The following is a 15,077-nucleotide window of genomic DNA, read 5'->3' as shown; positions in this document are numbered from 1 at the left end:
ATTTCACGTCACGGTTAAGCCGACCGGTGAGTTGTGATTTATGCAGTACGTGTTTACAGGGGACCGTATATCGTGCGGAGAGTATGAGCTCAGTTCATTTGACATTCAAATAGAACGTCACTGTAATATCGGTTCGCTGTGGCTTTTTCAAACTCGGTACAGAGTCGCCCCATTTTCCCACTGTTATTTTTACATAGGTTCATTCGAGCGTCGGTAGACCGCCGGTTTGTTTTTTCGCAAACTTTATTACGACATGATTACGTTTTCGCGTCGACAACAAAGCAGCTCCGTTTTGTATCCGACAAAGAAAACATCGAGTCACGTGAAATTTGCGTTCGAATTTAAGGTGTGCGGCATATTTTTAAGAAACTTCGTTGGCGGGACGACAAAGTCACGTGGATGCGTATAATAAAAACGGCTGTGGAAAGGAGAATTCTCGCGGCTAGTCGCCGAGACGCTTTTCGCCGGGAATTCAAAGGTATAAAAAGATCCTCTAGGTTTTCTTTATAACAACCAGGGCAGGAAAAGCACCGGTGTTTAATTTATAATGAGGCCCTCGCATGCAAGGGTTTTCAACCTTACAGAATTCATGGAATAATCTCAAGCTTTGAGGTAAATTGTTTTATCCAAGACGCTGCAGCACGTGCGTAGGCACGAATTGTCACCGACCGCAAACATTTTGATTGGTAATGAAAATTGGTTCGAACTCTAAGCAAAATTTCATTTGATCACAGCTACCGAAAAATCTAGTAAAATGAGTGCGTCGTTACAATAACGGATTAAATATTGCCGGTATTTTCACGAAAAATTGCGATACGAGTAACTATTTGGTCTGCAGTTGTCAAAACAAAATTTACTAATTTTTTGGCAAGATTAAACATGTTTTTTTTTTTTATGCAAATAAATTTTTTCAGGCAAATAATACGTCGAAATAAAATTATTTGCGCACCAAAATCAAACTATCGCAATAGTTACAAAACTTATTTACATTTTTAGTACTCAAAATAAGATTTTGGGTTACGGTAAAAAATTAAAAAAGTTATTATCGAGACTGTTATATAAGAATGATCGCAACAAGAAATTTCTCGCGGTGGGACTTGGCGCAGAATTATAGCAATTTTATTTCAAATACTGGAATTTGAAGAACAGTTTGAGTTAGGCAAAAATGAAGCTCAACATCTGCGCGATAAGGGCTCCGCAAAGATACGCGGTTACGAAACCGTCGCAGCGTTTTCCAGTGAAAATATGACCGTGTGACACAGACGCGAGTCTCGTTTGTCCGACTTGGAATTTCTTATTGTGCGATGCTGTTTACATCCGATCCGTTTCACGTACAGTGGCCGAAGAGCATCCAAAACCTTTGCCTTTTGGTGCTTCGGTTCAATTTTGCTTTGCTGCGGTCTAAATGGTCGTTTGTATCGTGTATCCCAAAAAAATTCCAGATAATACGTCCCTTGGGTCTTGAACGGAAATGGATAGGAAACGGAAAGATATTTCATCGAAAGAGAGACTCTGTTACGAGATTTTCAACTGTAAATACGCACTCCACCATCACTTTCAGTCTTCGGCACTCACACTTGGCACTTCCAATACTAGGAAATATGTAATTTGAATTCTACCAATCTTGGAGTGGTTCCTAAACGTTTGAAAATGTTCGAAATATTGCTGATTTCCAAGTGATTTTTAACTAATTCCTCAAGTAAACGGCCCCTCGATGCTGGTATTTGATCCTACGTTTGGTCGTTCGTATTTACAAAACTAGCTGTCCATGCGCACGTTACACCAAATCCGATTCGGTCGGAGCTTTTGGTGTCTAAAATATAGAAAGAATGTTTTAACGTTCAAGATAGACAGAAAAATAGATTACGTAAAACGGAGCACTGTACGCTTAATACATGCTCATACTGAAAGTTATGACTCGAAGAATACATGAATCCATGAATAGTGTTTGAGTAATTATTTGCCAAACTTATGGCATGCATTGTGTAGGACAAAAGTTTCCAACCCATGCAATGATAAATGAATAAATAGAAATTGAAGGACTAACAGGGCTGAATGTGATACTTTGCTTGGCAATCGGTGAGTAAGTCGAGGTACATATGTGTATCTGAAAGCTGATGGGAACATTACCTACGACTATACGATCCCTCGTTAATTTTAGATACCGTCTTCCAAACAGCACTCTCATCACCGGGTTAAATTTCACAACCATGCCAAACGACAGTCAGACAGTGAAACACATTCGTCACACGATGTACGTATCTGACTACGTTATCATCGATATCATACCAGAATGGTCATATTCTGTACATTCAACATGTTATTCTAAGCTGATGTCAATGAGGCTAAACACTTCGTTAAAACTGAAGTGCGAGGAAGCTGTTGAATTTTCCACACTCACACTTACGAATTGAAATACAACTTCAATGGTATAATTTACAACCTAAAATCATTCAAGCGGAGAAAAATTTCACTTAGGTATAATTCGAGTAGTTTGTAACGTAAAATATCCTGTATCTGATGATTTCCTGTTGCCTTGTTCTGTTCTGAACAATAAATACTCGAGTCGTGTTTATCGTCAATCGAAGATTCGATAATATTTAGTGATCGACTGTATTGAAACCTATGATTAACAACTGTTCTTAATAATCATTGCTAGCCATTTAGTCTGCCATCTGAGTATTATTACTGAAAATGGCGAGCGTAGTTATATGGCTATCAAAAGCCACCATTACCATAAATGGATAGGTTTAATGGGCTACAAATATCGAATGACCAACAGCAGTCGAGAAGTCACTTGTAAACAACGTTATCGTTGCCACGAGTATCCATTAACAGACGAATGGTCGAGGTTAATCGATAATGTTATACTGCAATTGACAAAATCAATTAGGTAATATAAAGTTATTATCAATACTAATCATTCACTCGCCGCTATTGATAATTACTAGCCACTTTAATAAATGGCACCGCTGTAATGAATTAATATCTATTCGTACACTGTTATGCAGAATTTTGACTAGTTGAATGTCAGTGGATGATGAGAATACGGCATGATAAATCCTGTGCAATTGAAATAGTAAAACATCGAATGCGAGGTTAAAAATTATTCTTCCCTCCTCATTGATTGCTGGATCCAATTCTGTATTAAGTCGTCAGAAGTATTTCGTTCGACAAAAGTATTTTGTTGAATTAAGTAAGCATTTTGCTGGCTGCATTTGACCATAGCGTTTAGTTGAATGAAACGAAGACGACGCAAGTAATCCTTTTACTCCGTGTGGTGAGTTTTCGCCAATGAGCGAGAGGGAATAAGTGGTGCGAACATGATTACCCGTAGACTTTCCAAAATGTTACCAATCTATTTACGTTGCAGAAGGCAACGAAGGTGCAATTTTTATTTCAAAACTATTGAAAGTGCACTTTTAATGACTAATTTTCGTTCTAAAACAGAAAATCGAAACGTTTTGTAAGGCTTATGACTGTTTTATTTGGTATATATTTTTGTCTCACGTTTGGATAATTTATTCATATAATTTAAAGACCGACACGCTCTTGCGGTTGACGCCAACTTTGCGCGGAGATGACATTGGACGCATGTGCTGCACTCAGCTGCCGTGCGATTCGCGTGAAACGTAAAATATAACACGTTCGATAGACGACGCCTGCAGCCAATTGATTGCCCAATAAAACGCCTTCCTCTTCGACGGTGCAGTACGTACAGAAGACATATTCTATAAACGAGAATTTCATGGATAACAGGCACTTACATCGTTTACCAGCTAATATCAATCTCTCCTGATAAAACGTAGCGACTATTCAGGCGCTAAATTTACCCAAGGTGCTCAAATTCGCATGGTTAGCCGATGTAGCATCCGCTTTATCATGTTGTGTAGTTAAATTCTTTGCGAAATCAGGAAACCCGTGACATCCTGAAAAAGTAATTGACTGTATAGAGTGAGATTTGGGCATAACAATAAGAAACGGCGAAACTTGGCAGGTTAAGCTTCCAACTGCGTGCTACATGCGTAATTTTGTCAAATTTTCATGCAGATTGGTCAAACTCGGTATGGAAGTTACGTGGGTGATGTGAATTATCTTAGATTGAGCAAGGCTCAATAATTAATTGTTAGGGTGATTTGGAAAAGCCAGGCCAATTCTTATAGTTGACCGATTGATGAGTGATGACTGCTAGAGTCACCGTGATAACCTGATTTCAATTCGATTAACATTTCATCCCCCGTTTCGAGTAAGTTACCCTGTCTAGCAGATGAAAATATTTCCGTGGTAGGATTGAACCGACCAATGAATCTCAATTATTTTACGCATATGCGGTAATCGGTCACTTGGTGTGTTCAGTTTCACTGTTTCCTCTCGGTATGACTGAAAGTTTTATGGAACATCGGCACGCTAACGAAGGATTATCTTCGAGGTTTTCACGGAGTACGAGGAATAGTTCACTGCAATATATGTGTAATACACCTCGAGCTGCACTTTGTCACCGCATAAGTGTCATTTCCACGAGACGGTATAATCTCGTATCTACCTGTATACTTTGAATATGAAGAAGAAAATGTGCAGCAAGAAGGTACAGCAAGGATGCCCAGGGGCCGGGGGGATAGTTAAGACTTAACCCTTGACTGTAAGTTTATGAAGGGACGTTTAGCAGGGTGGGATGCTGGCTCGGCAAGGCAACGGGATGGAGGAAAGGAAGGGAGAGGCGTAAGCTTATGTAAGCCACCGGTGAAATTATGAGAGAGATAATGCTCGCGTACTAGAGATGTTTTCTACGAAGATATTCTTGGAATGCGGCTCGTATTTTGAACTAATTTCATGAGCGAGATAGCCTGCACAGCTCCCGCTGCGACAGGTTGAAATTCCTTATTTTTCTCCCTTTCTATCTCTCTCTCTCTCTCTCTCTCTCGCCCCCTCTTTCTTCAGTTTTATTTACGATGAAAAGAATTTTCCTCCGACTTCTCAGGAGGTTCAACGAACCGTTCTCGCCGTCTTGGCTTGTACCGCAGCGTGCGATCCTAGAGTTCAATTTAATTAATTTTTTGTCTCGATACTGGATATGTGATCACGAACGTGAGAGACTGAAGATGGTTGTGGAAAAAGCTCGATCCACTCATCGCTAAATTAATGACGATTCGCCAATTGGAAGCAGCTTAACGGGCTACGGTCATTCGGTTGACATCAAATTGAACGATCTGTTGTGCAGCAATACAGAAAGCTTCACATGTGAAACGATGCCGCGAAACGTTGTAGATGGTCAAGAAAAAGGCGAGGAAAGTAAGAAGAACGACCGTCTCTTGATACGAGTTCCTTTAAAGTAACGAGACCAGCTGAACCGTGCGGAAAAGAAGGTCGAGCTGGAAATTTGATGGGTAAAAAAAGAGGTTCAACCGAGGTACGTGTGGGCGGGAGAGGAATCTGTCTTTCTCTTTCTCTCTCTCTCTCCCTCTCTCTCTCTCTCTCTCCCGTGACTCATATGACACTACGCACTACGCTATCCCCTGCGGTTCAGTCAAGTGAATAACCTCAAAACTCATTTTTTATAGATGTCCCATCTTGTCCGGGGATCGTGATGTAATATTTACATGCTCTCTGAGTGAGGGATAGGCGTGATACTTGATAAATATTCTCACCTACTAACGCCGGGGTCTTGTCGCATCCCTAAATTTGCCACCGTGTCAAACACCCGAGTCCAATACCCTACTTTTTGTTGAAACGAGTGAGAACGGGATTGACCTGTCATTCCTTAAAAGTTTCCATCTACCGGAGACCTCATCCTGTGCTTGCGTTTCCAACTAGCTCGGTATGTTTTTAGCCATGTTGGACAAATCAGCTAGCCGTAAAATATGACGTTGCCAACAAAACGTGCCAGGTCATTACCGTGTCGGATTTCCCGCTTTACTACCCGCGAAATCTATCTGTCATTCGGTTTCGCATCTGCGATGGAAATCTCGACGCGTAATGACTTTCTTGCCTTGACGGCAAAATTCTATAACGTCGTCATTCCACTACACGATCTATTTCTAATCGATTAAAAGCCGGCTTACCCTGACGACCAATCTTAACGCGATTACTTGGACCACTTGTAGCTGCGTTATGGCCCCGATATAAATCACGCGACAGCCTCAATCGAAGTCTGTAGAACGTCCTCGATCGGAGGATCCGAAGATTGGGAATGGTGCTTGAAGCTTCTCTGTGTCGCATTGACGGGACGTCATACGCAGCTGGTGCTTGTGACGGAACTACCAACGATCGTATCCTTAGAATCTCGTCTACTTATTTCATACGTTTCCCCGTTCTCGGCACGGTGGTTCCAGATCCTGAAGAGTACCGAGCAATTTTTGAATATCCTTGAGAACGCTTTTATGGTGGAAATTAGCATGCCCCGTAATATATTTGGAAAAAGTGAAAAAGGGCCGTGTGAGTAGTGAAACATGTTTCCCGGAAACGAGAGATTTTTATTTTATTTTCGAAGCCACGTTTTTCACGGTTGAAAATACAACAGGCACTTTGCTTCGCGAGATCCTGCCTAAGAAGCACCCGTCACTCTGAAACTTGTAAAATCTCCCGCTTGCGCACAATGAGTACCTACGCCTGGAATCGGAATAAGCATTCAAATCCGCGGACTACGGGAAATATGAAATTCTATAAATATTCCCGGTTCTTATTTTTCAACTTCGTGGAAAAATTACGCGCGGGTTTGCATACAAGTAACGGTTATACGCTCACCTGGAGTCTCCACGACGTTGGTAGCAACTGATACAACACAATTGTAGAAAGAAATTGCTTTCGCCCCGACGTATATTTTCCACTCCTAGCTTACTCTAGTCTACATCCTCTCGACCTACAGATCCTCTCGAGAACGACTAGTTCCCAATATCCTTGCACGAGTGACTTTTGAATCGCAGGACTGTCGCCGATGGTAGCTTTTGAAGAGAGTAAAGTGACGGGAAGTTGAACCCCGCGTCTGTCTGCTGCAAGCATACTTCTTACCGCGAGCTTTCCGCGCGATGACTTTTGACAAGATTCACTTGTATCCATGCGCTTCACACGTCGAGTGTAAGTCGAGGAAAAATTTCAGACGGCGAACCGAAGATCACGGGAAATCGTAATAAACGTGGTTGGAAATGAACGATTAAAAGGGAGCAACGAACTTCCCGAATCTTGAAAACGGATGAACCACGGTGTGTCTGGAAATTAAGGTGAAGGTTCAAACGTCGGTGATCGAAGCGAAAGCTAGATGAGAAGGTTTGTTCACCTCGTGAAATGGAGGAAAGGCCAGCCCCGCCTACATTCTTTTGACATGGGTTCCAACGCTGACATCGATTGGCTTTAATGGTCCTTCAGAAGTGATTATTTCAAATTTTCATACGCCGCTGCGAAACATTGACCGTAATACGTAACGCCACGCCATTGATTTGCAAACATAAAAGCCGGTGACGTTATTCCGCGTCGTTCTGCACCGAAGCGCGGTAATTTCGAGTTCTCTTTTCGTCTGTCGATTCGGTTATTGATTGTCACTGACACGAGAGAAAAAAAAACAATATTCCAGAGTGGAACTCATACTTGGGGGGAAAACGCACGTGCAGTAGGGAGTTTTAAAATTTTAAATCATCACTCCGTGTCCATGTCACTTTTGTCCCTTCAAGGGAACATTCGGAGGGGTATTGTATGCATTGGTATTGATACGCCGGCGCACATCATATTTTTGCAAACTCGCAAATACTGCTCCTGCGAAATCCTCTTCTGTTCACGGGGATGCAGATGAGTTTAACTTTGACAAATAATGATTCACCGAGCACCGTAATATCTCTTTTAATTACAGCTTGCCGATCGACGGGAACTAACACTGGCTGCGATTGAAATGTGCCCGTGGCATTTTTACAACTAAATGACTCGATTCTTGTTCTATTAAAAGTCAATAATTATAGTCTGATCTCAATGTCAGGGTCGCTGAATACTCTGAAAAAAAAAATCCTGTGTAATATGAACACAATACAAAGATTTTGTCTTCTTACGAAAGTGCAACGCCAATTCCGTATAAAACAAGTTCGAATCAAAATATCACCTGCTTGTACATCTAACTGAGGCTTATTTTTTCAGAGAACTATAAACTCTAACGCTGTAGTAATGAGGTTTCATTCGCACATCACTGCTTTCCTCTCTCGCGATGCTGAAAAACTTGACACTTTTGGAACCGAATATCTACCCTTATTTGAAACTCACTTCAAGCTTGCTTGACATGAAGCTCTAGTATCTCGTAAAACACGAGAAGTTTTATTTCATTTTTCACCAAAAATTTACCGAACGAGGCAGTGCAATGCCGGCAGAGTTTAGAAAGGAACGTCCTGGGAGAGATAGGAGACGCCTTGATTTCAGAGAGAAGAGAAAATTCTCCATTTATCGGGAGAATGATAAATCGATTGACTGGTTGGATGAATCGGTTCTATAAAAGCTTTTTTCAATGAGCTTCTGAGAGCCTCTTTCACACATTCATGGCCAATGCCAGAGAGGCATTAATTTTGACCGAAAATCGAGGTCACGTGAGCGGACGATAAATTTCAGAACTGGGGCTCGGTGGCTTCCTATCATTGGAATAGATACACGGCGCCAATGTAGGACTCGCGATTCAAGGAGCATCCAAGCCACGATTAACCGGCGTATTGTAATTAATGGGACAAGACCAAGTTGCGTTTTTATCAATTATCTAATTCCGAAACACATTCTAACGCGGAAAAACGTGGCACGTTTCACTTAAAGCTCCGCACATCGGCCTCCTTCTTCAAAAGTGAATGCAAAACCCACATGAATATTCAATTAATTTAATCCAACGGTGACGCTTGAGCTGGCTGATATTAGCTCGGTGCCTATGCGGCGAGGGTTGCAACAACAGTTCGTAATTTCTGAGCAAGGTTATCGGCATGTTACCTCTTTAGCAGCTACGGGTGACTCAGATCGACGAGCTTGCACACTCCCCGCAGGTTGTACACGGCTAAAATAATTTGAGCAGTAATTAAAACGGTTCGTATCGACAACATTGCGGATAACCGTATGATACTCCCAATCAACTGTGGCTAATTGTAAGCCGGCCAATCAAGCTCGGAGTGAAATTTCATCCAGCGCACTACGAGCTTCCGTTAAAATTCCGATAATATTGGCTCATTTTAGTTAGAATAGTTGAATTTCAATGCGCACGGCGGAGATGAGCGATATGCGGCGTAAGAGTCAATTTCTAACGGCAGTGTATCCGGCGAAATTCCCTAACTGTGAGAAAATTTCATCGTGGCTCTCGCAAAAGCCTTGTGGGAGGGTTGTCAACGAAAGTTCTCCCGCCCCCCGGTGCTTATTTTCACACCCGAAGTACCAGGAAAGCATAAAGGATAAAAGATAAAGGCTAAAGGATAAAGAGCAAGAGATAAAGGGCAAGGGATAAGGGGTTGAGAAGGTAAAGTGTAAAGTATAAATTTGCGGAGGGTTAAAGGTAGCTGGGAATGAATTCTGGCAAAGTTGAAGGCCGCGTTGAAGGGCTGAGTACGAAATGAAACAGGCGGAAAAAATCAGCTGTCCTGAAAGGATCAGTCCCGAAACTTCCCACCCCGTTACCTTTATTTGGAAAAAGTAACAATTTTAGGCAAAAAAAAAAGAAAAAAAAACAACTCAGACGCAATTTTGCCAATTTGAATGTACCAAATTTACCATTCAAATTCGTTTTGCACTTACAGCTGTTGACAGGAATAAAAAATTACACCTTCGAATAAGCTAGTATGGATTTCCTGTACGAAACGTTTCGAGACGGAACTTTTTACCGAGGGTGAAAGTGTTTCGTCTAAAGGACGTTTCGCCACATCTGCAACAGTTGATTCAATCAGCATCGGTTTAACGGCAGCCTCCGAAAGTAGCTGAACCCCTACGGGAATCGGAACCCGTTCCCGATTCGGTGCTCGTTCCTGCTCCTCGGAGTTCCTTGCACTACACGCCATTCATCCCCGTATATTCTATTTCAATTTTCAACCGTTCCGTTCGCAAGCGACTCGATAAAGCTGCTGCTCCTCTCCCGTATTGGGTTATGAGGAGACATTCACGGTTTTGTACGCTTTTAGATCCCATTCCAGGGGCATATCTATAGATATACATATACATTCACGTGTTCGGAAACGTGAAAATAAATAAAAGAAAATAGAAATGGAAAATCGCGCGAAGTGTTGGCGAAAAATTTCATCTTTCGAATTTTTCCCTACAACCGATGTTTCGACGAAAACGGAACATGTTTGCTTGAAATATTTGAAACTCGATGTGTTCATACTGCTGAGTGACGTACGAAACATGAAATGAAAAAAATGTTCTGTTGTTTCAATGTTTATACGCAAAAAAGAAATTTTTAAATGCAGGGTTCGTAAGTTTTTTAGAATCTGAAATTCCCTGACTTTTCCAGGTATTTTAGCCTGAAGGTAGCATTTTTCTAGTAAAGTAGTAACCTTTTAAAAAATACGTTGCTGATTAATGACAATTTTTTCACGCTCTGATACTAATATCTTTAATATTGCCTAGTAACCATCTTACTGTCTAATCATCAATTACAAACAACAGCCTGCGATTTTCTACAAGAAAAAAACGAAAGAAGGTTTGGTATTGAGTAATATATATGTATAGAATTTGTGAAATGGTGCGACGAAACAAAATTTCAAGTGTAATTTCTCAAGATCAATAGAACTCTGTACAATAACGAGTTTATTTCTTCGACAGATTAAAAATTCCAGTCTTATTTTCGATACTTCCCAACTTTTCCATGCTGTAGTAAATTCCCTGAGTTTTCTAGGTTTTCCAGGTTTTCCCTGAAATGCAAATGCAGTACGGAGTTTTAGAGGGTCTTCAGCATGTTCTGGATTTATTTTTACGGTACCAGCGTTAGTGGCTAATTAAAATAGAATGTTATCATATCCGCATAATGTGCTTTCCTACTTTTCACTTTCCCAAAGACATTTAAGAGAAATTGGGGAGGGTTAACAACAGTTGCGAATGACGGATCCCGGAAAGGGTCGGTAACAAAAAAAGGCTGAGCGAACTGCCGTTTGCGTTAGTCGAGAGCGTTGAGGAGCCAGCGGAAACTGTAACAGGGTAGACGGCGGAGAATGAGCAAATTTCGTTGACCCTCGCCGTACCTTCCCGAAGTAAAAAGGGACGTGGAATTTTAAATGATGAAACTCCATTACACCGACACGCTTTAATTTTGCATTGCTGTTCCTAGGGCGAGCTCTGCAGGCATGTTTCACGAGGTGCGTGCGGGCTCTTTTATGTCCGGCACTATTTCTCAACTGCCACAAAAAAGACTTTTGCACTCAAAATTTGTTTCCGGAAACAAACAATTCGCTGAACCAGAAAATTCAACTCTTGATATATACACCCCGAAAGAATTTTTTTGCAACAGCTAGACTTTCGTAAGTAAACATTTCCTGCTGGGGTGAAGATTTTTGCTTTCTCTTTAGTGACGTAAAAATTTTTCGATTCGGCGAAATATTTTCACCGTGTCGGAAACGATTTTTGATACCGTAGTTTGAGAAATATTTCCATCAGCCTGAAACATCGAAACGATTATCAACAACTTTCCGAAGAATATTATTTGAAAAAAGTGATCAAATTTTGTCAAGCGGTATTCTTAATTCAGTAAACGAGATGATATTCTTGACAATTTTTACCGCCCTCCAACTTTTCTCCGGATTCAAGACGTTCGCGTTTCAATCCACCACTATTAATTGGATTAAAACAGCTTGTCGAAAAGTTCAACGAATTCCTTTCTGTACCCTGTGGTATTATACATCGTTCAAAGTTTTGAAGTATAAGTTTTAATCGTTGGAGAAGAAAGTGAATGAATTCCAACAAAAAATTACAAAGTTGAGGTAACGAATGCACAAAATTCTTCAGGAAACTGGCACAAGTCAGTCGTGAGTTTTGCCACATAAGAAGAATAGAGAATTACGTTTTATACAATACCAAAAGTACACAGCACGCAAAAGTAAGTTGCTGAGATTCGATTGTTCCAGCGTTTAATCAACCCAAAGAGTGTATAATTAATTTAATTTTCCGGTCTGTGGATAATTGTATTCAATAACAATAACGTATTTCTTTTTCAATCGTAAGTTCGAGTCCTCTTATATAATCAGGCAGAAATAATCTGTTGACTTAATCAGATATGCTGATCAAATATGACGAAATTTTTTTTTCTCTGTTAAAAAACGTCATCCGATTCAACGAAAGAGTTAAACTTGTAAAAAATTTAACACTAAAATTATCTGATCCAGCGAATCATTTTTTCCGAGCATATTAAAAATCCAGCTTTAGTTGCCTATCTGCTCGAGTTGATTGCCGAATTTTACAAAAAGCTCAGAGCTCGTTCAGTTTTCAAATTTCTTTCGATCTGGTTTGTTTCAGTTACACTTTGCAGGCCTTTGCTTCACGATCCTTGATTCACAACCCTGATACTCTACGTTCCAGTGCAAAATCCAGAATCTTCTCGAGGTTTACGTTACTTGCGGTAAAGCAAATCCCGGGTCAAGTCGGTTAATTTCGAAGGTAAAACAATGCTGTTGATACAAACGTCAGATTTGTCCGATACAATTGTAGTTTGAGCGGAGTTCACATTATCCATCCCTGTACTAATATCATTATCCCTTTAGCCCCCAGAGTCCTTTGTCCCTCCACAATCCGTTCTCGGGTTTCATTCCCGATTCCTCGTCTGAGAGCGGGGTTTAAGTTCCCCATTTAAAAAGTTATGAAAGTGCTTAAATTTTAATCGTTTGGCGACGAAACTTGAAGTAAAGAAATCAAACTAATAGGATACAACAATGTTCCGAATGTTCGGAAACCCGACGGCTCCAAGTTCCAAGATGCAAAATTCCGAAAAATAGAGTTTCGATAAAATTAAATTCCATGAGTCAAAATATATCCACACAGCGTAGTTTGCTCCACGAGTGGGTGTAAGAAATAAAAAAAACTGAAAATCGGAATGATCAAAATTCCGAACGTAAAATATCGAAAATCCAAAACAACGAAAGCTCCAAGTGATGAATTTTCACCAAGCTAGAAATTCACGGAACTGAAAATCTTCGATCATTCAAAATTTAGATGCGTCAGATTTTTAGGTTTTCTCATTTTCGCACTGTCGGAACTTTAACTTGTCGGAGTTATACCCTTCCGGCACTTTGTCCTTACGGAACTTTGCCCTTTCGGAAGTTTGAGCGTCGGATTTCGGTCCATTCGAAACTTTGATGTTTCGTCAAAGTTTGATTTCTTTACCTCAAGTTTCGCCAGCAAATATTCGGAATTTGGCGCTTTCGGAACTTTTCAAATTCGGAATTTCAACCCCACCCCCTCGTCTGCGGATTCCTAGAATTTCAGGAACACATCGACACACACGAGTTCGTTCCCTCCGGTATCCGAGTATCGGGGGTCGGCAGGTAGGCAGAAGATCGGGTAGAACCGAACGGTCGGTTCATCGATTGGTGATCTCCGAAAGGCGGCCGGAAATTGTAACAATCGCGACCCCTTTCAGCCCGCAGGAAGTCATATAGTCATACATTTTGGGGGCTTGAATTATTCCGTCGACTGGAAGAGCCCGCCGCGTTGCAGGCCAACGGTGAATAACGCGGCTGCAGAAGCCGTATCGAAAAATGGTGGAGGAGATTTTTGCTGACGAATGGGGCGAACTTTCATACTTTTCGATACCGTTCTGACTGCCAATTCAGACGCGGCTCACACACGCGCTCGATGAATACGTGACTTCGAGTCATTGGCAGAGCTCCAGTGCAGTTTTATCGAGCGGATATAACGCGGCAAAACGGCCGATGGTGTAACGTTCGTTGTTTCGGATATAATCAGCCGGAAATTAGCGCAATAAAGGTGGATTTGCAGATTCCATATCACGCGAGGAAACCGACCAAATATACGTACCCACGCCCGTGGACAAACGTTGGGGGCTAAACTCCGATGAGGTAGAACCGTAGACTGGCGAAGGTTTAGATTGAGCCCGCTAGCTTTTCGAATTATTGACCCAATACCGGGCCGCACGTCCATCCTCGTGCTTAACCCGCGCATCCATACCCTTCGTTCGGGATTTAATAGATTTAGGGTATTCGGAGGCAGTGTCATGTTTATTTACCGAGTAGGATCTACGGCGCATGACGTGAAACCAGCAACCGCTTTGATTGACGAAAAGTTACAGTTGAGAACCGTCATGAAGAACGGAAGAAACGATTTGTGGTGCATTCGAATCATCGTTTGGCTGTATAAGTGATTGGGGTTGTACTCTTGGCTGTTTCAATGGTCGTAATCTTGAGAAAAACATTCGAAATGGTCACTGTGACAGGCGTTCACGTATAACTGGTGGTGTTATCATCGATGAACATATTTGAATAGTGCTTTTCCGAAGGCGCCGACTATGGTGAACAAAAGTTTCTCCTTCCAAATTATGGAATTGACCTGTGCTCGTGATCGGTTGAAAATATCAAGTTTTTAATGAGGGAGGTCATTAAACCGTGAAAGAAGTCCTGGGACATAGCTGTGAAGTCACTTAAAGTCACTTGAATTTACGTGAGGTCTTTTGAAGGCAGGCGTACGCCAAAGTTCAGCAATATTTACTCCCGCAGTAGTCAAAAAAGACGACAACAATCAAAATATGGGTAAAGATTTGTAGATGAATAAAATTGAAATGTTGAAGGACAATAAGAAGGACTTACGTATCTCACGTTTCTCGTGCACGGCCCGGAGATTGAAAATCTGAAAAAAGGTGAAAAATTTTCTTGTTAAAAAAGCACTCAGAATCAGTGAAGCAAGAGCAATATTCGTGAATCCGTGTTGAATTCCGTATTCTCGACCGGCGTGCACCCGTAGAGTTGAATCGCCTTGGGGCGTGATAAATACTTATTCCTAATCCAGAGTGAAAAAAAATATGATCACCGGATCTGCGAAGGTGCGAGAATAGCGAAATAGTATATTGTGTAAAAAGAAGGCAAACTCGGTCTTTTCAGGCTGAGCGGAAGTTTGCAATATGAGTCGTGGGTGAACACGCGTAC

General features: G+C 41.3%; 1 protein-coding gene across 2 annotated transcripts in view; it reads right to left on the bottom strand.

Moving 5' to 3' along the window:
* The window catches only part of LOC107225916 (TWiK family of potassium channels protein 18-like), a 261,304-nt gene that overhangs the window by 200,901 nt on the left and 45,326 nt on the right, over positions 1-15,077 (bottom strand). For both annotated transcript variants that reach the window (XM_046733944.1, XM_046733943.1), the window contains exon 2: positions 14,742-14,781. The gene's annotated coding sequence lies outside the window, so the exon portion shown is untranslated. The remainder of the gene's footprint in view (positions 1-14,741; positions 14,782-15,077) is intronic.

The sequence above is a fragment of the Neodiprion lecontei genome, chromosome 3 (assembly GCF_021901455.1).
Source record: "Neodiprion lecontei isolate iyNeoLeco1 chromosome 3, iyNeoLeco1.1, whole genome shotgun sequence".
In the NCBI taxonomy this organism is placed as follows: Eukaryota; Metazoa; Arthropoda; class Insecta; order Hymenoptera; family Diprionidae; genus Neodiprion; species Neodiprion lecontei.
Note: the sequence above shows the minus strand (reverse complement) of the source record. Positions and strands in the feature narration are given on the sequence as shown.